Source organism: Scyliorhinus canicula, chromosome 7, assembly GCF_902713615.1.
Source record: "Scyliorhinus canicula chromosome 7, sScyCan1.1, whole genome shotgun sequence".
Classification (NCBI taxonomy): domain Eukaryota; kingdom Metazoa; phylum Chordata; class Chondrichthyes; order Carcharhiniformes; family Scyliorhinidae; genus Scyliorhinus; species Scyliorhinus canicula.
The window spans coordinates 204,137,891-204,164,228 of record NC_052152.1 but is presented as its reverse complement, the minus strand read 5'-3'; the positions used below and the strand labels follow the sequence as shown (position 1 = coordinate 204,164,228).

Sequence of the window (26,338 nt, the reverse complement as noted above, 5' to 3'; positions counted from 1 at the left end):
GCCGCCGCCGGCCTCCTACCCGTCCTTGAACTGGACCGATCCAGTGAAGGATCCAACACCGTATTGAAGTCCCCCCCCCCCCCCCCCATAATCAGACCTCCCGCCTCTAGATCCGGGACACGTCCCAGCATATGCCTCATAAAGCCCGCATCATCCCAATTTGGGGCATACACACTAACAAGTACCACCTTCTCTCCCTGTAGCCTGCCCCTTACCATAACAAACCTACCCCCCTTATCCGCCACCACCTCAGATGCCTCAAACGACACATTTTTCCCCACCAGAATCGCCACTCCCCGGTTCTTCACATCCAACCTGGAGTGGAAAACCTGCCCCACCCACCCCTTCCTCAGACGGACCTGGTCCGCCACCTTCAGGTGGGTCTCCTGAAGCATTGCCACATCTGCCTTTAGCCCCCTCAAATGAGCAAGTACCCTAGACCGCTTCACCGGCCCATTCAGTCCTCTTGCATTCCAGGTGACCAACCGGATTAGAGGGCGTCCCGCCCCCCTCCCCCGTCGACTAGCCATAGCCCGTTGACTGCCCGCCCCAGGCCAGCACCCCCCGCCCGACCCAGTCCCCACGGCGACAAGACCTCACCTCTGTCCCCCCGGCCAACACCAGCTCCTTCCTGACCCTGCCAGCAGCAACCCGGTATTCCCCTTTCCCCCCCTCCCTTCCAGCATTACAACCGACCCCGCAACCCCCAACCCCTAGTTCGAGTCCAGCTTCTCCATCCGCACAAAGACCCACGCCTCCTCCGGGGAATCAAAATAATAATGCCGCTCCAAATAAGTTACCCACAAGCGCGCAGGATGCAACATTCCAAACTTTATTTTCTTCTTATAGAGCACCTCCTTCGTCCGATTAAACCCGGACCACCGCTTAGCCACCTCCGCACTCCAATCCTGGTAGATCCGTACTACCCCATTCTCCCAATTGTTGCTCTTCACCCTCTTGGCCCAGCGCAGCACACACTCCCGATCACTGAACCGGTGGAACCTCACCAGCACCGCACGCGGTGGTTCATTCTCCTTAGGCCTCCTGGCCAGTACTCTGTGGGCTCCCTCCAGCTCCAGGGGCAGATGGAAAGATCCTGCCCCCACTAGCGAGTTCAGCATCATGGCCACGTAGGTTGTCAGATCCGACCCCTCCAGCCCCTCCACAAGGCCCAAGATCCTCAGATTCTTCCGCCTCATGCGGAGATCTAGCTCCTCGAAGCGGTCTTGCCACTTCTTATGGAGTGCCTCGTGCCCCTCCACCTTACTCACGAGGACCACGGCCTCCTCCTCTCGTTCAGCGGCCTGCTCCTGCAGCGCCTGGATGGCAGCACCCTGGGTCATCTGAATATCCGAAAGCTTTGTGGTGGTATGATTTGCATAGCTGTCTGCCATTGGTGCAGAACACCGGCTTACCATTGGCCCTGGTTGGTCATGTGCCTCTCGACCGATTGGTTGAGACCAGTCATGTGACGGCTCTCCGATTGGTCGAGAGGCTGAGTTAACCACGCCTCCAGATCGAGGTATAAATAACAAGAACGCCCGGCGGTCGTCCATTTACTGTAGTCGACCACAGGACTAACTTCTAGCTTATTAAAGCCTAACTTTTGTACAGCAACTCGTCTCGCGTTCGATTGATGGTTCATCAAGCTTTTTATTTGTTTCCTGCAGAGAGCTCAGCACCTCAGCCTTAAAATCTTCAAAACAGCGCAGGAGAGCAGCTTGCTGCTCCTGCGCCCACAGCCTCCACTCCTCTGGTGCTCCGCCGGCCGCCATTTTGGAATCCTTCCCCCGTTTTTTCTGGGGAGCTGCTGCCGATTTTTCCCGCTTTCCACTCCGAGTTCGAGGCATTAAATGTGGAGAAAGTTGATCACCACACCTTCTCCCACCGGGAGACGTCGAAAAAATTCTGTTTTGGGCTCTGAAAAGAGCCAAAAAGTCTGTTTGAATCGGGAGCTCCCGAATGTGCAGCTTCCTACGTCATCGCCGCCACCGGAAGTCTTATCCCTGTAAGTTTTAATTACATCAATAATCAGATAGTTCATCCATTTTTATGCTGATTTGGTTTTGTCCAGAAATTGTTCCACATATTTATTATTCTGAGAAAGGAAATTCTTTTCTTTTGACAGAGGCGCAACATCACAAACATTAACATTTTATTTTTTGATTCTGATGGCTTTTTCCTGTCCCACAAAAAGTCAGTGGACTTTGGCTCACCTCATCCCCCTCAGCGATCCCGCAATGGTGGGGCCAGAAAATCCTACTTTTGAACAGGAAATGGGATTTCTAAAAGCATCCTCGTTACTTTTTTCTGAATCCTCTCTAAATAATCAAGATACCTTTGAAAATTGAATGCAGAAAAATGCACATAATATTTTAAATATGTCATCATTTAATAGAAAGACGTGCTTTGTGTAAAAGTCAATTGCTGTGACCTGCAAGCTGACCTATTTGATTAATGTTATTCATAATAGCTGCACCTTGACCTGAAACCTTCAATGAAGGATCCATAATTATATCCAGATCACCTCCACCTTTTTATTGGTGCGCTTTTCCTGCTCAACAAAGGGTGACTAAAGTACTTAATTGAGTAATATGTACAGATTTTTTGATCGACTCCCAGAAGGCATTTGATAAAGTCCCTCAAAGAACATTATTATCTAAGGTTGGAGTTCATGGAACGGAAGTCAAATTATTGACTTAGTTAGAAAGTTGGCTGAGCACTGCAGCAGGAGACAATGAGTAGGGATAATGGGCAGGATATGACTAGTGTTGTCACACATAGTTTTCCTTGAGGCCTATTTAGAAGAAAATGTTTGATGGTTGAATGGTAGCTACATATCCAAATTTTCCAAGCAGTTTTACAGGCAGTGTAGGTAGAAGTTGAAAATTATGGAAAAAATGTCAAAATGAAGTGAATAGCGAAACTGTGGCAAATATAAAATAATTAACTTTGGACCGATAAAGGATAGAACAAGGTATTTCTAAATAGTCCAATGAATCTTAGAAGTCTAAATACATAGATCATTAAAATGCAATGGACAGAAATAATGTAAAAGCTTAATGGAATGCCAAGCTTTATTTCTAGAGGATAAGAACATAAGGGGTAGAAATCATACTTCAGCTATACAAAGCACTGGTTCGAGCAGATTGGGCATACTGTGAGCAATTCTGAGAACTATACCTAAGGAAGAATATTTTAGTCTTGGAGAGAGAGCAGCATAGACTTACCAGAATGATTTCTGGACCCAAGGATTAAACTATGAGGAGAAATTGGACAAACTAGGGTTAGGATTTTTGCCCTTCCCTGTCTCCCTGCAGAGGAGGCAGTGACCTACTTGCTGCAGGTGGGATCTTCCGGTCCCACCATAGGCAACAACAATTTGTATAGTTCACCAACCCCACAACCGGGGAACCTGTCACAGGCTGTTGATTTCAGCGGGACTCGAAGATCCCGTCAGCAGGAAGAGCCAAAAAATTGAGTTTTGAGAGTTTTATCTCTGGAATTTCGAAGGTCCAGGGTGTCCCCAAACCGTTGTGAAAACTGTGATCTTTTACACCAGAAAAACTGGCGTCAAAAGGCCTCAGATACACAGCCTTGCAGGGGGCTAGCAGGCAGCTGTCATGGAGCTCGCAGCTCCAGCTGCAGATACGCCTCCCCCGCAGTTCCAGGTCAGATGCCGTGCATGCGCACGCCTGCAGCCTCCAATGGCCGCGCTGTGCTCCATGGCGGACTCGACCACGGACCTGGACCGTGGAAATAGTGCCCCAGATTGGCCGCGCACTCGATCCGGACTGCCCACACAATAAAAGTCCAGTCCCGAATGAGGCCCCCCTGCCCTCCGATCGGCCCATCCTAGATTGTGGTGGCCGCGGACTGAGTTTGCAGCCGCCTCACGAGTATCCTGAATGGCAGGACCACATTACAAATTCGTCGTCGAGAATTTGGACAGTCGGGAGCGGAGAACAGCAGGCCGGGCTTCACACAATTGCCTCAGGTGGTGGCTGCTCGGCGCAGCGTATTGCCCGAGTACACCACTTTTCAGGGGGCAGAGAATCGCGGAACCGACGCTAGTCCCGATTTCATGCGGGAAACTGGATTCTCCGCTCCGTCGCCGAACACGGCTACAGCCTCGGAGTGCGGAGAATCCAACCTCATAGGTACTAAGTGACATGAGGTAAATGTAAGAATATGGAGTTAAGTTACAGATCAATCCATGATTTTATTGAATGTTAGGTTAAATGGCCTACTCCTGTTCCCATATTCTTAATGCCATCTATTACTGTTTTATTCATGTGTTATAAAGCATAAGCTCAAAAACAGTGAATTGAGTTATCCTAAGTGGAGGAGTCTCTGTTTTCATAGATATAATAGCCGGGACTCTCCAAAATCCTGGTCAAGTGTTGACTGGAGTGTTTCACACCAACGTCAACGGGCCTCTTGGCCCAGCGATTCAGTGGTCCATAGGGGGCCAGTACGGCACCGGAGTGCTGCATGCTTCTCCGCCACCGATATGCGCCGCTGCACTGCCGGCACCTGACCATGCCTGCGCATGGTGACTGTTTCCATGCCGATGCATGCGCGTACTGGCCATTTCCGTGCCAGTGCCATGCAGCATGGCGGAGTCACACAGCGGGCCCACGTGGAAGGAGGTAGGCTCCCTCCAGATCGCGCGCACCCACCGATCGTTAGCCTGGCCGTCGTGCAGGCGCCCCCGGAGTCTGATCCCCCTGCCCCCCCCCAACCAGGACAGCCACCGCGGCCACGGGTCCGAGCTCCCGCCGGGTGGTACCAGGTTGGAACCACACGGAACTCAGCAGAAACACGGCCGGTTGACCACGGAGAATCGCTGCGTGAGCTGTTGAAAACGGCCCCCGACTGGTGCCGTGTCGACTGCATGCATGCGACTAGCACCGATTCTCCGGTCGCCGGAGAACCGCGTCCCGGCGTCGGAGCGGCGTAGCGGGAATTCCTGGCGTCGCCGCCGATTCTCCGACCCGGCGCGGGCTCGGAGAATCCCGGCCAAAGTCAGCTTAAAGATTAAGGTGAACTACCCACACCTTGGTCATTTACTGAAAAAAATATTATTTTAAATAGGCAAGAATTAACATACTTATTACATAAGGGGAGGAAATGAATGGAAGCAGCTTCACTGTAGTTGTGAATCATTTCATTCCCAATACTGAACAGCTGGCGCTGCCCACTCTGTCAACGAGATTGATTTATGTCCCATAATATTAGCATTCTTGAGAGTATATCAAATACTGTTAGCCTGCCAAAAATTGCTTTAAAATTCTTTGCTATTTGGCATCATTTATAATGGAACTCAGATAGTCAGTAAATTATAAATATGCCACCAGAATATGTTTCACATTTTTGAAAAATAATTTCTTCAGGCAAATGTATTTATTCTGAAAAAATGAAACAATGGCGACTTATCTCATGTAGTTGGTGTGGTGAGGGAGCTCTCCCACTAGCTCAGTGGTAAAAGACAAGGGGCTGGATTCTCCAACTGTGAGGCTATGTCCTCACGCCAGCGCGGAAACAGTGGTGTTTTACGCCTGAAGATTTGGCGCAAAACGGCCACCGATCCTCCTTTTGGCTGGGGGCTAGCAGCCGAGCAGCGTAGAGCACCCGGCTCTAGCTGCCGATAAGGCCCGGAGAATTGCCAGGTCCCTGGCCGCTCATGCAGCGGCCGCACGCAGACCTGGCACGGCAAAATAGTGCCCCCACTTTGGCCGATTCGCGAGCCCTGGATCACCCCCCAACAGTGACCCCCCCCGCCCATAGATCGGCCGTCCCCCAACTGTGGCGGCGCTGGACTGAGTTCGCAGCCGCCACACTGAATTCCCAACGGATGATAGCACAAGCGACCGACGACGTTGGGAACTTGGCCGATCGGGGGTGGAGCATGAGGGGGAGGGCCTCAGGCAACATCCTGAGGGCGCGATATGGCAGACTATGCCGCTTTGGAGGGGGTGGAGCATCGCCCGATTTGGTCAGAAACGGGTAATCTCCGGCCAGATCAGCGAATGCCATTTCAGCATTGGCGACCGAAGAATCCCGCGCCACATGCTTTTGAACCTCCCAGGCAAGAGAATTAAGTCTCATCCCAGATGATACCCTCAGGACACAAAGGAAAAGCAAAGAAAATGTTACTATAGAGGCCTATTAGCTACATGCTCGAAGTCTGAAGTGAGGTCTCATACCATTAATTTACTTACTGTTTTTTTTGTGTCAACGATTTACTCTCCCGTTTTATTTTGAAAGGATGCGATATCTTTTGAATCGTAGAACAAAATACAAAGAACAAAGAAAAGTACAGCACAGGAACAGGCCCTTCAGCGCTCCAAGCCTGTGCCGGCCATGCTGCCTGTCTAAACTAAAATATTCTACACTTCATGGGTCCGTATCCCTCTGTTCCCATCCTATTCATGTATTTGTCAAGATGCCCCTTAAATGTCACTATCATCCCTGCTTCCACCACCTCCTCCGGCAGCGAGTCCCAGGCACCCACTACCCTTATTATCGTTATCTGCTGCCAACTAGTAGTCATACTTTATCAGCTTACTAGAGAAATTTTCAGGATTTTGTGGTCGACAGTGCACAAATGCATAAGACAAGGGACTGATTGTTTCTCAGGCAGGGAAACAATTATGCTAATTTGCCTGTGATGGCGCCAGTCAGACTAAGTGGCGCTTGGGTTTGTTGCTCTGGCTAGCATCATTGACTGCACATGCATGACAATTAAGACGCCCAGAGAACACTTAGGAATGCTCATCAACCACAAGGACTTCCATTCCGTAATGTGCAACCGATGTGCACAGGATGCCCAGTCAGCATCAAAATACTTTTGAACTGTGGTATGTCACATCTTGGATCAATAGTTATTTGTTGGATATTCGTAGACAATTGATATCCACTTAAAATTAGACTAGTGACACTTCTCAGAAACCCAAGGAATAAGCCACAGAAGCAATTCATTTGACCACCTGATGTGTATTCAAAAAATCTGAAGAGTGTTTCAGTTGCCTGGATAGATCTAGAGGCAATCTTCAATCGGTTATGGTGTCTTGCATTCTAAGCATCATTGCTAAGGTTCTGCCTGGAGAAAGTACATAGCACAGATTTCAAGGAGAAAGAGGCAGAAGATGATGCAGACAATGTACCAACTGTGGTGTACATTGGTGCTGGGAATGCCGATGCCTGTAGACAGCACCTTTTTAAAAATTTGATCATGGGACATGAGCACAATGCCAATGTCAACATTTGTTGCAAAGCCCTAATTGCTTCTGAGAAGCTGGTGGTGAGCTGTATTCTTGGACCACTGAGGTCCATATGGTGCACGCACGCCCATAGTAATGTAAGGAAAGGAATTCCAGGATTTTAATCTACTGATAGGGAATGAACTGCGATATATTTCCAAGTCAGGGTAGTGTGTAGCTAGGAGGGAAACTTGCAGGTGGAAGTGTTCTCATGCAATTGCTGCCCTTGTCCTTCCAGGTTCTTTTTATATTTGTTTATTGCCCATACCTGATCATCCTTGAGAAGGAGATGGTGTGCTCATTCTTGAACCACTGCAGTCATTTATTGCAGGACCACCCATAGTGCTGATAGGAAAGAAGTTCCAGGATTTTGATCCAGCAACAGTGAAGGAACAGCAATGTAGTTCCAAGCCAGGATGGTGTGTGCCTTGGAGATAAACTTGCAGGTAGTCGTGTTCCCATGCTTCTACTATCCTTGTTCTCTAGGTGTAGACATCATAGGCTTGGAAGGTGTTGTTCAAGAAGGCTTGCTGAGTTGCTGCACTGTATCTTATAGATGGTCATGCTGCTGCGGCTGTGTTAATGGTGCAGGGAGTGGATGTTTCTCGTGGTGGATTGGGTGCCAATTAAGTGGGCTGCTTTGTCCTGGATAGTGTTTAGTTTCTTCAGGGTTTTGGAGCTGCACTCATCCAGGCAAGTGAAGAGTATTTAATCAAACTCCTGACTTGTGCCTTGTAGACATTTGATGGGGTTTGGGGCATCTGGAGGTGAGCTGTGAGCTACTCTGCAGGATTTCCAGCCTCGGACCTGCTCTTGTAGCCACAGCATTTATATGGCGAGTCCAATTCCGTTTCTATTCAATGGCAACCCCAGTATGTTGATAGTGGGGCATTCAACAATGGTAATGCCATTAAATGTGAAGGGGAGATGGTTTTCACTCTAGTTGGAGATGGTCATCCAGCAGAGGCAACAGAGGCCATCCAGCAGAGATGACAGAAGAGGATTCTGGGAGACAAACAGGAAGAATATCATCATCCAGCAGAGACGGCAGAAGAGGATTCTGGGAGAAGTCAACTCAGTCACCTCGACTGTACTGTGGGCAGCTGAAGAACCCCTCCAGTGTCATTGATCCTGTTTGCACTAGCGATAGAACCTTTGGCCATAGCGCTGAGGTATTCGGGTGAATGGAAGGGGATAAGGTGGGTGGGTGGGGGAGTGGTGGGGTGGTGGAGGGAGCATACGTTGTGTCTATATGCTGATGACCTGCTCTTGTATGTTACAGATCCAGTCTCCTCTGTGGATGAAACATTGAAGCTACTGAGGAGCTTTGAAACATTTCAGTGTATAAATTGAACCTGGAGAAGAGTGAATATTTTACAGTTAATCCCCCAGGGAGGAGATGCCAATCTGGGGATATTGCCTTTCGTCTTGCCAGAGGTAGCTTTCGGTACCTGGATATCCGAATGGCCCATGCTTCATAGGTTAAACTATACAAGTCTGGTGAATAGATGGAGGTCCGATTTACAAAAGTGGGATGACTTTCTGCCATCCTTGGCAGGCAGAGTCCAGACTGTTAAGACAAACATTCTCCCAAGGTTTTCATTTCTGATTCAATGTCTCCCTGTTTTCCTTGCTTGACTTTATTGGGAGCTTGTCTTTATTTGCCACGGTTAACAAGTTAATCACCTCCTTTATTTGGGCAGGTCAGTCACAAAGAATTTGTCGGGAATCCTTTCAGAGGGACTAGCAGTCGGGAGGCCTAGCGTTACCCAATTTGTTCTTTTATTATTGGGCAACCAATAATAAAGGTGTTGGGGCAGTCAGATTCCTATGGGGGTGGATCGAGGTGAGTTCATGTAGGGGCACAGAGTTTACGGGCATTTATAATGGCTTCGCTCCCATTCTCCCTGGTGAGGTATTCCTTGAAGACAGTGGTGATATTGGACTAGTTTAGACAGCATTACAAGCTGAGGGCCATGTCAGCCCCTATCTGCAGCAATCATTTGTTTCTGCTGTCGGGTTTAGATGGAACATTTCAGTCGTGGGAAGAAAGGGTCTTGAGTGTCTTGGAGATCTGTTAAGTGGGGGGACAGTTTGCTAGTTTGGAGGAGTTTTCGGCAAAATTTCAATTGTCAGGGGCGCATTTGTTCTGCTACTTCCAGTTACATGATTTTATCCAGAAGGCTTGACCTACATTTCCCTTAGTGCCGCAATCCTGCTTGCTGGGAAGAATTCTATTACTGGTGAGTCTAGTGGAAGGTGGGGGGCAGCATTTCAAACATTTATGGGCAGATCATGTCAATGGAAGTTGTCTCGCTGGACCAGATGGGAGCGAAGTGGGAAGAGGAGCTGGGACTTATTTTGGATGAGAACATGTGGTGTGAGGTCCTTCGCAGGGTGCTGTTAGATGATTTGGACATTCTGAATTCTCCCTCTGTCTACCCAAACAGGCGCCGGAATGTGGCGACTAGGGGCTTTTCACGGTAACTTCATTGCAGTGTTAATGTAAGCCTACTTGTGACAATAAAGATTATTATTATTAGCTCTTGTCAGTTACGGCATATCTCCATTTTAATATGTGGGGCCTACTGATCCACACAGTATTATTTCAGGGTTGTCTTTTTCTTCCACCATCTGGATAACAAATGACTCAAATTTCTCAACAGCGTAAGGGCCCACTAAGTTTAAAAAGGCATTAATGAAAATGAAAATCGCTTATTGTCACGAGTAGGCTTCAATGAAGTTACTGTGAAAAGTCCCTAGTCGCCACATTCCGGCGCCTGTCCGGGGAGGCTGGTACGGGAATCGAACCGTGCTGCTGGCCTGCTTGGTCTGCTTTAAAAGCCAGCGATTTAGCTGAGTGAGCTAAACCAGCCCTTTTATTAGCTTGTACCTTTTTTGACTTGCAGATGATATAACACCCCAGTAAATATCTCACTCCTCCATTGCTTTTCCTAACTGCCTGCAATGTTTTCTTCAAAGACGAGCGGTTATAAATGAATGCGGCAAAGTCCTTGCACCACATTGCCAACTCATGACACCAGGTAAATATGTTGGGTTGCAGATACACTGACAACAAGGACTTATTAGGGGCTGGTTTAGCACAGGGCTAAATCGCTGGCTTTGAAAGCATACCAAGGCAGGCCAGCAACACGGTTCAATTCCCATACCAGCCTCCCCGAACAGGCGCCAGAATGTGGCAACTAGGGGCTTTTCACAGTAACTTCGTTGAAGCTTACTTGTGACAATAAGCAATTTTCATTTCATTTTATACAAAATAGTTTGTTCACTAGCTGAGCAGCTACTTGTGCTCTGTCTGCACTCCAAGGGAAAACACACGCACTCCCGACACATGACCAATTTGGTAGCTGTGTCATCGTGTGATCACTTGGTCTACAATATTGGCAGACTGGGGGACATGCCAGGCCATGATTGTGGTTGACTACAGTTCTGCTGCACCTCATTGATGCTCAGTTTTGAGTTTCTGGATCGTTTTTAAATCTATCCCGTTTTTCACAGTGGTAATGTCATGCAATATGATGGAGAGTAGCCTCAATGTGAATACTGGACTTCATCTCCTCAAGGACTCCCACTGATACTGTCATGGTAATGTGATGATCAGTGAAACGTGTTGAGAAACCCTGAGGGCATGCCTTGGAAGTTCTTTTCCCATAATGTTTTGAACAGTGAAAGACCACCATCTACTGATTGGAATTTGACACTGCAATTGTGGGTAACATTTTCTGTCAGTTGTGGGAACATAAAAACAGGAGTAGCCCCTCTAATTTTGAATAGGACGAGGCCATTCAAATAGATAATAGTTGTTTGGGGCAGCACAGTGGTTATCACTGTTGCTTCACGGCGCCAGGGTTCCAGGTTCGATTCCCGGCTTGGGTCACTGTCTGTGCGGAGTCTGCACGTTTTCCCTGTGTCTGTGTGGGTTTCCTCCGGGTGCTCCGGTTTCCTCCCACAAGACCGAAAGATGTGCTATTAGGTAATTTGGACATTCTGAATTCTCCCTCTGTGTACCCGAACAGGCGCCGGAATGTGGTGACTGGGGGCTTTTCACAGTAATGTAATTTCAGTGTCAATGTAAGCCTACTTGTGACAATAAAGATTATTATTATTATCCATGGTTCTGGAACTCTTAATATCCTTACCTCGCAAAAAATATTGAACTTTTAATTTTTTTTAATTGATCACTAACCTCAACACCTTTTTGGGGAGATTTCCATGGACTAGCATGCCTAGTCTATGCTATCTGCCCCTATAATTTAATGTTTTTATTCTGATAATTCCACCACATACCCTCCACGGTCTGTATGTCTTTCTTCAGGTATGGTGCCCAGACTGACCGCAGTGTCCTCGATGCAGTAACTAGAGATATAAATTACTGATCCATAACTTCTACCTCATTGTATTCCAGCCCCATTGAGATGAAGGCCAACATTCCATTAGCTTTTTAAATTATTTTTTGTGCCTGTCCACTAACCTTTAGTGATTTCTATACATGGACTGTTCACTCTCTCTGCTCCTCCACAGTTCCTTCTTTTGACCATTTTGGAAATACTCTGATCTATCTTTCTAGGGTCCTAAGTGCTGTAATGCCAGAGCCAGACCTTGGGCGGCATTCTCCGGCTGCGCCCGCGCTGCGATCAGAGAATCCCACCCGAGGTCAATAGACTTTTCCATTGTCTACATCTTGCCTGAGGCGATCTTGCGGCAGGCGGGGTGGACGAATACAACCCCTTCTATTCCTTTCTTCCTATGAGAATTGCATGTTTGTTTCCCATCAGTGTTATTCAAGTTAATAGTTTATTAATGGTCGTATAGAAAAATGAAATGAAATGAAAATATAGGATTAAGGTTAAAAGAGAATATGATGGATGGGGTAAATCAAGAAGTGGTCAGGCAACATTAAGCTTATGCTTTTGAAACCTTCATATTATGAAGCAAAAAGAACATGCATTTATATACTCCCTTCCATGCTTATAGAATGTTTGGAAGTGCTGCATAGTAAGTGATTTACTTTTGAAATATCATTGCTGTTTTCAGGCAAATAGACCAATCATGTTGTGCAAAGCAAGATCCCACATACCATACTGAGCCGAATGACCAATTAATCTGCTTCGGTGAATTCTGCTGGGATACTCAGAAACCAACCTTCCTCGAAAACCTGTCTTGAGGGTCATATCTCATCCAAAAGAGAGGGCCTCCAACGATGCTGTACTGCATCTGTGCTGCACTGAAGTATCTGTCTTGATTCCTGAAGGAAACTACAATAATCTGTGTTGGAGACAATGGTGTTACTAGGTTAACATTCAAAGAAGGAGATACGCCTGATGAAGGTAAGATGTCCTAGTCCTGGATAGAATAAGTTAGATTCGGAGATGGTGCAATGAGTGCCAGTTGCGGCCCAGTGAGAATGCAGGACACTTTAAAAGCAGTACATTTGAACTTCAGGAGGAATGTCAAAGAAAGGTTCATGGGAGTTACTCAATCCAGTAGTGACAAAATGGAGAAGGACAAGTAAAGCTACGACAGAAAAAGACAGAACGCTATGACAGAGACAAATGGCCAAAGAGCCTCTCTTTGTGTTGGAGAACTCTGACTTTATCTCCCAGACAATGAACCTTTTCTTCCACAAAGGCAAAATACTGCAGATGTTGTAAATCAAATAAAAGCAAAAAGTGCTGGAAATATACAGAAACTTTGGCAGCATATGTGGAGAGAGAAACTAAATTAATCTTTTAGGTCTGTGATCTTTCATCAACATTTTATGACATTTCCAGGAGGGAGTCAGAGTTCTTGGAGAGTCTCCTTGGAATATTGGGGTAGTAATCATGTTTTGAAATGTCTTGGATTTCATAAAGTGTTAATAGTTCACACTTAAGTGTTACTAACTTATTTATGACAATGTTTTCCACAGTTTTAATATCTGCAGTAAGTAATGTAATCTCTTTGAGGTTGTTGATCCATAGCTGGAGCTTTCTTAAGCAGAGAGGGGAGGAAGAAAGAAAGGGAGAAATATTTATATCCGCTACCCTCTCCCACAAAGATTGTTACACAATTATAATTCCCAAACTTCAAATGTTGACCATACAAATGTTACTTAGTCCCCTGGATGGACCAAATAATAAGTGTATTGCTCTGTACAGAAGTGAGACAAACAGGTCAGAAGGGTCCCACGTTTTTGATGAGTGATTTGATCACAGCTGGTAACACAATGACTATGGAGGGAAAAAAACACCAGCTAGCATTCCCACTGTTGCTCACTGTCCAGCGACCTCGTATTGGGTGAGGGTGAGGACATCACCGACCATAACTGTTATTGGCACCCCCCAAACCCCACCCATCCCCCGCCCCAGATCAAGATTTGCTAACCATGAAGGCTTTTTCATGGCCAAATAACTGATACATCCTGAACTCAGATTTGTAAATTACTGTTGGTACATTGAGGAGGGCTGGTTCCAATTGATGAGAGAGGATCTGATTAAGGTGCATACGTTTCTCTTTAAAAACTTTTTATTGGAATTTTCAAAATTATATACATTGCCTTTTGTTTTCATTTATTGTACAGTCACAAAGGTTTCTTCGTAGGTTTCTCTATTTACAGTCTGTCACTGTCTGGCTCAGCATGCAATCCTCCCCCCCCCCCCCCTCCAGCTCCCCTCTCCCTGACCCCACCCCCCCCCCCTCTCCAGCTCCCCTCTCCCTGACCCCCCCCCCCCCCCCTCCATTCCCCCCTTCTTCACTGCTGCCCCCCATTCTTTCTTGCTGGGTTTTGGTACCTCACCTTGCTCCCCCCCACCCCCGATCCTCCCTCGCTTTCCTCTTTTTGTCTTGTCCTGGCTTTTTCTCCCTGGCTACTGGCTATTTATTTATTTACGTGTTGCCCACAAATAGGTCTCTGAACAGTCGGGTGAATGGCCCCCATGTTTTTTGGAAGCCCTCTTCCGACCCAAGGATGGTGAATTTGATTTTCTATTTGGAGGAATTCTGATAGATCAAACAGCCATTCTGCAGCTTTAGGTGGTTCTGCTGATCGCCAACTGAGCAGGCTTCTACGGCGGGCGATCAGGGAGGCAAAGGCAAGGGCGTCCGCCCTCCTCCCCATGAAGAGATCTGGTTGGTCTGATACCCCGAAGACCGCCACTTTCGGGCATGGCTCCACCCTCATCCCCACCGCTTTGGACATTGCCGCGAAGAAAGCTGTCCAGTACCCAACAAGTCTGGGGCAAGACCAGAACATGTGGGCGTGGTTGCCCGGGCCTCCTTGGCACCGTTCACATTTGTCCTCCACGTCCGGGAACAACCTGCTCCTTCTGGTCAAGTGGGCTCTATGTACTAGTTTTAGCTGTGTTAGGTTGAGCCTCACTCATGTGGAGGTAGAGTTGACCCTGTGCAGTGCTTCGCTCCAGAATCTCCACTCTATTTCGAACCCCAAGTCTTCCTATTTCCTCCTTGCCTTGTCCAATTCGGTGTCGGCCCTCTCTAGCAGTCGTTCATACATGTCACTACAGTTCCCTCTGCCTAGGATGTCTGCGTCCAGTAGCTCTTCTAATAGTGTCTGTTGTGGTGGTCACGAGTATGTCCTTGTCTCCTTCCGTAGGGAGTTTTTAAGATGCAGGTATCTGAGTTTGTTGCCTTTAGCTAGTTGGAATCTCTGTCAGTTCTTCCAGTGTTGTGACCCTACCATCAGTGTATTCAAGGTACATAAAATACTAAATGGGAATGATAAAGTGAATGTAGACCAAATGTTCCCTCTTGTGGGGCAGTCAAGAATGAGAGGTCACAGATCCAGGCTGAGAGACGGTAGATTTAGAACTGACATGAGGAGGAACTACTTTTCGCAGATTGTGGTGAATTTATGGAACTGGCTGTCCCATAGTGCGGTGAAATCTGAGTCATTAAATGGTTTCAAGAAGGAGATAGATATATTTCTGATTTTTAAAAATGGATTAAAGGGATATGGGGAACAGGCAGGGAGGTGGCTTTGTGACCAGGAAGAGATCAGCTGTAATCTGATTGAATGGTGGAGCAGATTCAAAGGACTAAATTCCCTACTTTGGCTCCTAATTCCTATGAATCAAAGCCCTCATGTGTCCCCTTCTAAGGGAGGGGAAAGCAAACTAAATTATTAATGGTCAGCAAAAAAGAAACATTTTTCTACATTAAGACTTGTGTTCGGGAATATTGTTCTTTTGCATCCTGCATGCTGTTAAGAGGCGGAAGATATCGCCAAAGCAAAAAGTGATCTTCAGTGTGAGCCGGAATATTCTTGACTAAAGACATCTTTAAAGTTGAATTCAACCCAGATACCCACTTAGAAATAAAACCACGTCCTTCTTATAAGAGGATATTAAATATTAGTTTCTAATCACCACAATTGTCATCACTTCAGTTGGTTGGCACTCTCCAATACATTTGTTTTTTTCTTATTTCCAAGAGTACCTTCCTCCTAACTATTACTCTCTTTATCAGAAGCCACGATGTTCAAATGCTGCTTCGAACAACTTAGTTCTGCAAGCCACCGCTGATTTAAAATTCCCTTTCGCTGCTTCCAATCCTCTGAGCCCTCTCTGATTTTGAATAAACAGGAGTACTTCCGCCGAAGCTGTAATGGTTCCGTTCCTTGTTAAAAATCATGTCCCCCTTTCTGTGAACCAAAATGAAAGTATAGCTTGTATATATGACGCACCCCACACTTAGTGTTTGCCCAAACAGGGTTAGTATACCTGAATATAATGTATGGATATTAGCATAAACAAATCGCTAGAGATTGATATTCTAAGGTAACTGGTATTTTGTGAATTCAGTACCTATATAACTGGAATAACGGTTGTGGCATTGCCGAATATATTGTGGGGTCTTAAAGTGCTGAGGTGGTATTCCCCGTTTGCTTAACAGTTGCAAAGTTTGAAACTTCGTTTCCAAAAATATAAACCTACGATATCTTCAACTGAGGTTGTGTGAAAAATAACTAAAACACGAGACACATTTTCCATTATGACAATGATCTGAGAGTTCGTTTCTGCTGCCATTTTAGATACTCCTCGATATTAAGTAGTGATCGTATAAGTAAAATTACCGGGGCAACTATTATTTTAAAAAGATCATTGCAATTTAACACGTCGATTGCACAATTTTGTGAATGTTCCAAGTAAATCAAGGGATTTGCTAAAAAAAATAATTCCCGAATTTCGCCTGTAATTAATCGCCCGCTAACAGATCACACACATGCAATACGTCCAATGTTCCCAGAGTGTGATGTTACCAGATTGTAAACTATGAAGAACAGTGGCCTTTTTGCCTGTTTGTCGCGTAAAAAAATAATTTCACCATTGAGCTTTAACAGATAGATCCATCAAATTATTTTCACATCCATTAATCAGCGAGAATCTCCCTAGATTTGTCTCAACTAGAATCTACATTCCTCGACGTATTCCAGTCCCGGTTCATTCATTCAGAAGTCGACGCAATCTCCAGCGCATCTAAATTGCATAGCTTTTACAAAGCCTTTACAGTTCACATTTTAAACAGGACTTTTCAGAATGACTGGGAATAAAAATATCGCCTGATCTCTACATATCCTCTGGGTTCAGGTGGAATAGATGGGTCAAAAGAGGAACGAGTTCAGCTGCAATAAATGGTCGTTAATCCCTAAGTATTCCCTATTAAAAATGCATCCCATGGTCACTTCAAAATGCCTCGTATCCCTTCAGCTGTAATCTTCTCCAGCCCTTCAGCTCTCTCTGAAAGTTCTGCATTCCGGATTTTGATCGCTCCACCACTTCCTGGGGCCGAGACTTTGGAATCTGCTCCCCAAACTCTCTGCCTCTCAGTCTTTCTTTAAAACCTATCTCTTTGTTCAGACTTTTGGCCATCTGTCCCAATATTTTAAGTGACTCGGTGTCAAATTGCGTTTGATAATCGCTTCCGCGAAGCATTTATGCTAAAGGCGCTCTCTGAATGTCCAGTGACTGTTGATAATTTAGGTAACAACAGCTGTCACTTTTGTGTACAGCCAGTTCCCACAAATAGCAACGCCAATTGGATTTTTGGCGGTAATTTGATGGTGTGGTGCTTACCAGAGCAAGGGGACGACTCTTATGTGAATATTGCCACTGAATCGTCGAAAGAGACTATAGTTTAATGCCTTATTTAGGTCCAGAACATGTTCTATAATGCAGTTTCTTCAGTATTGCATTGAGATCGTAAAGATTTTACATAAGACGCAATTTTGACATTCGGGTTACATTAATTGATCATTCATCCTATCGAATAATTCTATCAGCTTCTGGTGGAAATGGTTTAAAATGTAACAAGGGGTGAAATCTGCTATTATATTCAAACGTTTGATATGGGGGAAATTAAAAATGGGCTTGAGAAGGACGGATGGGGCCTCTTTAAAAGAAAGTCAGATCAGCCTCTATAACATTGGCAATGAGAATGGTCTCAAATCCATGCCCAGGTTCTATTTCATCCCTGTGCGCTTGCTTTGCTTCGCCGAGGACTCCATGGGATATGCCTAATCCGAAAGGACAATCTTCTTTTCAGAGTCACCAGTTCTTAAATCATGGAATTCTGCTATTGGCACAGCTGGTGGTCTAGATTTATTCTCGGGGAGACTAGATTGCTCCTCAAAATAACTGTTTATTTTGAAAGTCCATTGTATTCGGTTGCATGTACTGCTAAAAACTTGTCCTGATGAACAATGTTCTAAGCACTTTTCCACACTGTTGTAACCCAGGGCATCCTAAGGAGCAACATTTGGCAGATCTAAATCTAAACAAAATGGAATGCAAAGTTTAGAGTTTTTTTAAGTAACGTATTTGGATAGTTGGAATGGGTTAGTGCTAAAAAGTATTAATTGACCTTGGTAATTGAAAGCAGGACTACATACCGAAGTGAAACCTCATTTGCTATGGAGTGAATTTGCGCCACATTTTGCAGTCCAGACGACGTTTCCCAACAGCCTTGTGCACAGAATTTCCTGCACGATCCACCGACGGCTACGTGTTCTCATCATTTCCCCATTTGGTTTTTTTCTCTATTGGTTCTGTTACTAGCTGGAGAATGCCGCCGATTTAATTATTTTCTAAAACCTCAGAATTGAATCCGCTTTGAAAGGCCCGAGCAGATCTGACCTCGGCTATTTAAAAATTTACGAAGTATTTGGATTCTCCAAACCAACACACAGGAGTCTTTCACCTCCGAACGGGTTCGCTCAAAACGACAATAACATCCACAGTCCCGAAATAAACCTGATAATCATTCATGTTTCCATTTCCTGAAATTTACAGCAAATCGAAGGTTGGAAAGTCTGCAAAAAGCACCGGTAAAAAACACTCTACATTCGTAATTGAATTCTAGAAGGCTTTTCTCATAGGAATATGCCATTCTTTCGAGCCACTAATATCACAAAAGTATATATTAATTTTTGGAAGGAAACTGCACATTGTTTTTAGGGAAAACATTTTGTCGAATTTAATTCACGATCCCCCCAATAGCAAACCTAAGCACAAACAATTCAGAAATGTGTACACAGTCTGTATAAAACTCCGGCTGAATTAATTGTTCATACATAAAGATTCGGGTTGAATGGTGACTGAAGAGGTTCACCTACCCGTCCAGACCGCTTCGTTGCTCAATGGGAGTTGGTTCTGAGTTCTGGAAATCTACAGCTCAGCCATCCGGGAACGACTTAAATAAACACTTTTTTTTTTGCATTTCCCCCTCCCCTTCTCGAAATAACCTGAAGGCAGTACTGTGTATTGTTTCCCTACGTCTCCTGCTTTCTCTCCCCCCCCCCCCCCCCACCCCCCCTTTCCGGGGGCTGGGGTGGGGGAGGGGAGGAAGAATGGTACATCCCCTGTCAAAGCAAGGCAAACATTTGCGAACTGACTGGTTGAAGGTCAAGAATCAAAGAGAGAAGTTTTTTTTTCAAGAAAGAAACCATTCTCTGAAAGAGAGAAAAAAAGTGTTTAGAGTTCATATTCCAGTTCTTTAAAAAAATATGTGAACAATGAGAGGAAGATGAAATCTCTAAAAGAAAGTGACTGACGGAGAGCGGACCAGTCAGGTTCTGACTTAACAGATCATTGCCTAGAAAGGACGAATAACCAATTATTACATACCGTTATAGTAAGATATTATCAAATTGATTACTGCAGATTATTTAAAGGACTGGCAAGGCATTGTTGTTATCAAACTTGTACAGCATATTGTAAGGCATCAGGGAGCACATTTTATTGAAGTATCCATGTAATCACTCAGGGCTTCCTCAAGGTCTTCTGGTTGATGCCCTTCTCTCCCAATTTACACAGTGAAGCTCGGTGCTTCATCTAGGTTTTTCTCTCTATATGACACGTTCTAATGCACATGGATAGCACACCAAATTGGATATATGTACAGCCAGTTGACGGACACACACTGTGCCTTGTGCCATGAACTTCCTCCATCTGAACTTTCATTCGATGAGATTTTTAAAACAATGGTTAAATTTAACAAACGCTCTTTTGCATTTACTATTTGTAATGTTGGATTCCAGCCCCATATTTTGGCAGTTAAACACTTCCCAGTGAATAAAAATGCGGCGTATCTTTAATCGAATGGATCACAAAATATAGTAAGTTTTGTAAGTGGAGAAGTAGATGAATTAACATTGCTTTGAATTTATAACATGGCAGTTGGTTATTGGACAAACTCGACAAAATGCCATAATCTTTTATTTTCCTCTGCAGAAAAAGTCTCAAAACATTTACGAATACCGCATCTAATTATTGATATTCAAATATATCGGAAGTAAATATGACTTTTAATTGTGTTTATTTGTGTTATTTATTTTACAAGCTTTGAATATTTAGGATGATCAATCACTGCAGCAATCAGTGTTTTCCTCGTTGAAACGTTTTTTAAACTTTCAAAACCATGGCTAAAATTATGAAAATACTTTGAAAGAACCTCCAATTTTTATCTCTTTTTAACAGAGCTGGACTGCATCTTGTTTTCAGCCTCGTCCATTCTCCTGCATTTCTTTCATTTAAAATGAAGTTTTATTTCACTTTGTCGGGAAAGATTTTTCCGCTTGTGTTTTGTTTTTATTTGTTTGTTTCACTTGCACACGAAGCAAGAAATGAATGAAGCCAAACTATTTAGTCTCAATATAGTTTATTATATCCAAAAGCTTTACGTGCAATATTTTAGAAACAACATTACACATTTGTCTGTTTCTGTGTGCAATGTATATTTCGATTTTTTTTTCAAATTCATGTTCGTTTTAAATTTATTTCCTCTGAATTAATCCCAGGGTGACCATTTCCCAAACGGGATCAATTCTGAATCTGAACTTCGCCAAATATTAATATACAACCCTGTAATCCCCAAGATTTCACTTTTTTATTCCCAATAATCTCCACTGTTTTGCTATGTTAAGCATAACTCAATTAATTCACGATTGAAGCCATTGCAAACGAAAACTTCGCGGCATTTTGAATCTGACACGATATTCACGTCGATAAAGGATTATAAATTCGAATGCATTGGGAGGGAGCTTTCCAATTTTGAAATCACCGAAACTGTATATTTGAGTGCAGTTGATTCATTTCAGTTTTTGTTTGCTTGGACCTCCATTTTTTTGAATATGATTTAATCGGATTATTTCGAAAGAAATGATACCCGATACTGCGCGCACACAAAAATACGAGTGTTAATATTTGAGGCGAGGGTGAATTTAGTTTAGTAGCTACAATTCCAAATCAACTTCACATTATATATTTCGATAAATAGTGACTAGGAGGGGGAAATTAAAAAAAGTAAAGTGGGGTAGAGACTGACTAACTACAGCCAACATATAAATAATTTAACAGAATGTTACTCAATACTGATCCTTTAAATGTGTGATTTTCTACCAGTACAATTTATATGTGACCTCTGAAACATATTAAGGTTCTTGGGTTTAATTCAAGGAATTCGTAAAACGTGAATGGAAATAATATGAAAATTGCTTGCTGTGGTGTTAGTATCCAATGCAATCTGGTATTGATTGTAATTGTAATGAAGAAGGTGTTAAGTGGCCATTTATCTATTCAGTGCAATGTGATGTTGATTCCATTCAGGATAGTGTATGAAGGACATTCATTGCACTGACTATCATGTAGTGTTTATTGCACTCATTATGATTTGAAATTGAGTTGTTTGCTCAGTTTGCTGTAGTTCTTATTTTACACAGTATTTTTCTTATTCAATCTAATATAATGCGAATAGTGTAATGGATATTGTTTTCATTATGCTTTGTCATATATTACATATTGCTTTGTAATGTTTATATGCATTAATGCAATTTATTTATTCACTGTAATAGATAATGCAGCAATATGTACAGATAATGCAATGCACAGAATATAACTTATTGTAACCAGCGTTCTGTACAATGTGATCTTTTTCAATTATTTTTACAGGATGCAAACATCACTGACCAGCCAGCATTTGTTCCACATCCTAATTGCCTTTGAGGAGGTGCTGGTGAGCAGTCCATGTGGTGTAGGTGCACCCACGATACTGTTGAAGGGAACTCCAAGATTTTGATCCAGCAACAGTGTAGGACCAGCAATATAATTCCAAGTCAGGATGGTGTGTGACATGGAGAAGAACATGCAGGAGGTGATGCCTAATGTATCTGATGATGTTATCCTTCTAGATGGTACAGACCACGAGTTTAGAAAGAGCTACTGAAGGAACCTTGGTGAGTTGCTGCAGTGCAGATTTTAGATGGTACATACGGCTGCCACTGTACATTGATGCTGAGGGATTGAATCTTTAAGGTGATCGTGGGGTGCCATCAAGTGGACAACGTTTTCCTGGATAGTGTTGAGCTTCTTGAGTACTGGAGCGAATAATAAAAAAAAGTATTCTTTCATAAGATTACGTGTTGCAGGCAAAGCCAACATATGTTGCCCATGAGAGGCTTGCTAGCTTATTTCAGAGGGCAGTTAAGAATCAATCACGTTGCTGTTGGCCTGAAGTCACATATAGGCCAACGGATTTCCTCACTTAAAGGGCATTATTGCACCAGATGGGTTTTTATGATAATCAATTAAAATTTCATGGTCGCCATTACTGAGATTAGTTTCCGATTCCATATTGTATTGATAGAATAGAATTCCTACAGTCAGAGGAGGCCATTCAGCCCATTGAGTCTGTTCCGACCCTCCGAAAGAGCATCCCACTTAGGCCCACCCCCACCCTATCCCCATACCCACACCTAACCTTTGGACACCAAAGAGAAATTTAGCATGGCCAATCCAACTAACCTGCACATCTTTGGATTGTGGGAGGAAAGAGGAGCACCCGATGGAAACTCATGCAGACACAGGGAGAAAGTGCAAATTCCACACAGACATTTACCCAAGGTCGGAATCGAACCTAGGTCCCTGGTGCTGTGAGGCAGCAGTGCTAACCACTGTGCTGGCCACTAAAACACATAACATATAAGTTCTTTCTTGCTGCACGTATAAGGAAACAATACAAATTTTCTAGCATTCATACAAAAGTGGGGAGAAGCAAGAAGAGGAAACCATAACAATGGCACCCCCACATGGGGGGCCCCAACCAACTCCCCAGACCAAAAATGTATTTTTGCAGGTCAAACCTGCACGCAATCGGCATATTAATTGAATTAAAATTCCACAGCTCCTTTGGTGGGATTTGAACTCATGTCCACAGACCATTAGCCTGGGCCTTTGAATTGCTAGTTATGATGAATCTAGTATTTTATACATAATGGATTAGAAATATTTGGCAATTTAAGGGTTGATAGCCTGGGGTTAGAGTGCGTTTGACTGCAATAGTTATGTTTTTAAAAAACTAATTTTGCTTTGCAAGACCAGAAAGCTTTTAGGAGCCAGAGCTGAAATTGACCAGGATGGGAATTTTCATTTCATTTCATTTCAATTCTGCTTTCAGTCGGGGCTAATGCATTGTTGTTTAACTAGGGGAGACCCTGTGGAGTTAATATGTTTTCAGTCTGGAGAATTAAATTGTATTCAGCTTGGGGGGATGAAGTCATTGCTGGTTGGAGCTAAGGTATTCAGACATTTTTGAGACAGTTTCTCGAGTTGAGTTTTAATCTGACTACACTTTAGACCACAAGTAAGGTAGTTTGTCCCAGTAGGATAGTTGAAAAAGAGTAATAGCATTTAAAGCAGTGTAGACTTGTCTGAGGACAAGGAGAAAGCTGAAAAAAACAGTTAAAACAGCTTTTTGAAGACATCCAACCAGCATCTGCCAAGGTTGCAACAGGAGCCAAATATGTTATAGAAAGCAAGTATTAATCTGTCCCATTGGGATGTGGAATGGATTGAAAGTTGTATGTTTTTCCTTTCTTGTTGTTTAATTGGGAGTAGAGATAGTAATTTAGGGTATCATATTTACTGTATTGAGTAGTATTGTTGAAGGGGTAATTGTAAACTATTTTTGGGTGTGATGTTTAAGGGTTTAATAGTGTATTAGTAATAAAAGTTTGTTTTAAAATACCAAATCCCTATTTCTTCATGCCATCACTCCTGGAGCAAAGTATTCTTTCTGCACAGTTTTACAAAAGTAAAATAAAATATTGGGGTTGTGATCCAGTATCCTAGCCACTGTTGAAGTCAGGTCTGAGATCGTAATATAGTCCAGTGACATTAGCACTATTCCACTAACTCCACTCTAGTGTAACATGCTCCTGACTTGAGCCTTGTTGATGTTGAGCCTTGTTCATTTCGTAGACAAGCTTTGCGGAGTCAGGAGGTGAACTACTCATAATTCCTAGCCTCTGACCTGTCCTTTTTGTCATTGCATGGTTGTGGAGATCAGTTTCTGGTTTACTAAAAACCCCTTCAACATGTTGATAGTGGTATTGTAACGCTATTGAATTTCAGGGGGAGATGGTTAAATGCCATCTTTTTGGAGAAGGTCATTGCCTGTCACTATTGTGGCATGAATGTTACTTTTCACCTATTAGCACAAGCCTGAATATGACTAGTCTTGCTCCATGTGGATGGACAAAGATTGCTTCAGTATCTGAGGAGCTGTGAATGGGTCTGAACATTGTGCAATAATTAGGGAATATTCCCACTTCTGAACTTATGCTAGTGTTATGACCGGGTGAGGAACAATGAGTTGGCTCCCATTCTATTCAAACTCCTCAGTTGGATGCAACAAAGGATTAAAACATTTGTTTTCCCCAAAAATGGCGTTTTACAATCCCAATGCGTGTATTTGTTAATAAGGAGACAATCATACTGTGGACAGCATGGTAGCATAGTGGTTAGCACTATGGCTTCAGGATCACACTATGACCAGGATCCCAGGTTCGATTCCCAGCTTGGGTCACTGTCTGTGTGGAGTCTGCAGCTTCTCCACGTGTTTGCATAGGTTTCCTCCGGGTGCTCCAGTTTCCTCCCACAAGTCCCAAAAGACATGTTGTTTGATGAATTGGACATTCTGAATTCTCCCTCTGTGTACCCGAACAGGTGCCGGAATGTGGCAACTAAGGGCTTTTCACATAACTTAATTGCACTGTTAATGTAAGCCTGCTTGTGGCAATCAAGATTATTATTATTAAACCAGGTTTCTTTGAGTCAAAGATAGAGTAAGTTCATTAGTTACTATATCCCCCCTCCAAAAATAACAAAGACACAACATCACGCCTACACACGCACAGATTTCAGAAGTAAGAAAGCTAGAGTCCAATAAATGTTAAAAGAGTATGTCATTAGGTCCTCTGCTTGCCTTTGAGATGTGGATTATTGAATATTGCGGTGGTTTGAAGTTAGGTGGTTTTCTGTCGAATTCTGGAGTTTACTTTGTTCAGGTCTGCACACTGTAAAGACGTTTAACTCCCAGAGAGAGATTTTTCTTTCTCTTTACCAGCACTGTTTTAAAATGGCTGTAATTTTCGTTCTCCTTCTGCTTGTTCTTTCTCTGATTCTGCTTCAGAGAACAAGTTTTAAAACTCCTTGCGCTGTATTCCCAGAAGGAAAATTTATTAACATGTCTTGCATTCTTGTTGTTGACCAAGAAATTTGATTTTTTGATCTTTTTATCGTCAAAACGTTTGACACATTTCAAGATATAAATCAACAGGAGGTGGGGGTTATTTTGTCCACCACAGTGAGCTTTGAGTATCTGATGAGAATCTGATCAAAGTCTAGCACTTTGCATCTTTAATGTCATTCTTTCAAGAGTGTCCTCTTTGATGTCAACCTTGACACCCACAGATGTGAAATTCCATGTAACAGGTCTGCAGTGTAATTCATATGTCAAGAGATGTGACCTTTATTATCAGGTATGGTGGTGATTGTCGCCAGACTAGTAATCCAGAGACTCCAGGTAAATCTTTGGGGACCAGGCTTTGAATCCCACCACGTCAGATGGTGGAATTTAATTCAATAAAACATCTGGAATTAAAAGTCTAACGATGACCATGAAACAATTCTCTAATGTCCTCCCTTTAGGAAAGGAAACCCGCCATCCTTACCTGGTCTGGCCTACAAGTGACACCAGAACCACAGCAATGTGGTTCTTAACTGCCCTCTGAAATGGCCTAGCAGGCCGCTCAGTTACATTCAACAGTTACAAAGAAAACAGAAAGAATGAAACCCAACGGACAGCCTGGAATCGACTTAAGCACTGGAAACAACAACAGCAAACTCAGCCCTATCGACCCTGCAAAGTCTTCCTTACTAATATCTGGGAGCTGGTGCCAATATTGGGAGAGCTGTCTCACAAATTAGTCAAACAACAGCCTGACATAATCATAGTCACAGAATCATACCTTACAGGTAATGTCCCAGACACTACATCACCATCCTGGGTATGTCCTGCCCCACTGGCAGGACAGACCCAGCAGAGGCGACGGCACAGTGATATACAGTTGGGAGGGAGTTGCACTGAGAGCCCTTATGAAGTCTCATGACACCAGATCACTCATGGGCAAAGAAACCTGCTGATTAAGACGTATTGTTCACACTGCACCTCTAACACCACCCCCTCTAGTTCACCATTGCTTTCTGCATGGCAATGGCTCA

The 26,338-nt window shown here is 43.9% G+C and overlaps 1 protein-coding gene and 1 long non-coding RNA gene across 4 annotated transcripts in view; one reads left to right on the top strand and one right to left on the bottom strand.

The window, feature by feature from the left end:
• Positions 1–19,042, bottom strand: part of asip1 (agouti signaling protein 1) — a 105,630-nt gene extending 86,588 nt beyond the window's left edge. Inside the window, exons 1-2 of one of the 3 annotated variants that reach the window (XM_038803737.1) lie at positions 18,895–19,000; positions 18,172–18,558 (exon numbers count right to left, since the gene is read on the bottom strand). The gene's annotated coding sequence lies outside the window, so the exon portion shown is untranslated. Of the gene's footprint in view, positions 1–6,224; positions 6,340–18,171; positions 18,559–18,894 lie in introns of those variants that run through there. The other 2 variants (XM_038803736.1, XM_038803739.1) reach the window with 2 other exon arrangements.
• LOC119969728 lies at positions 1,880–22,005 on the top strand. The gene is made up of 4 exons (XR_005461452.1): positions 1,880–2,008; positions 8,548–8,702; positions 12,321–12,613; positions 21,728–22,005. It is a non-coding gene; the product is annotated as an uncharacterized LOC119969728 (long non-coding RNA).
• Positions 22,006–26,338: the final 4,333 nt, after the last annotated feature.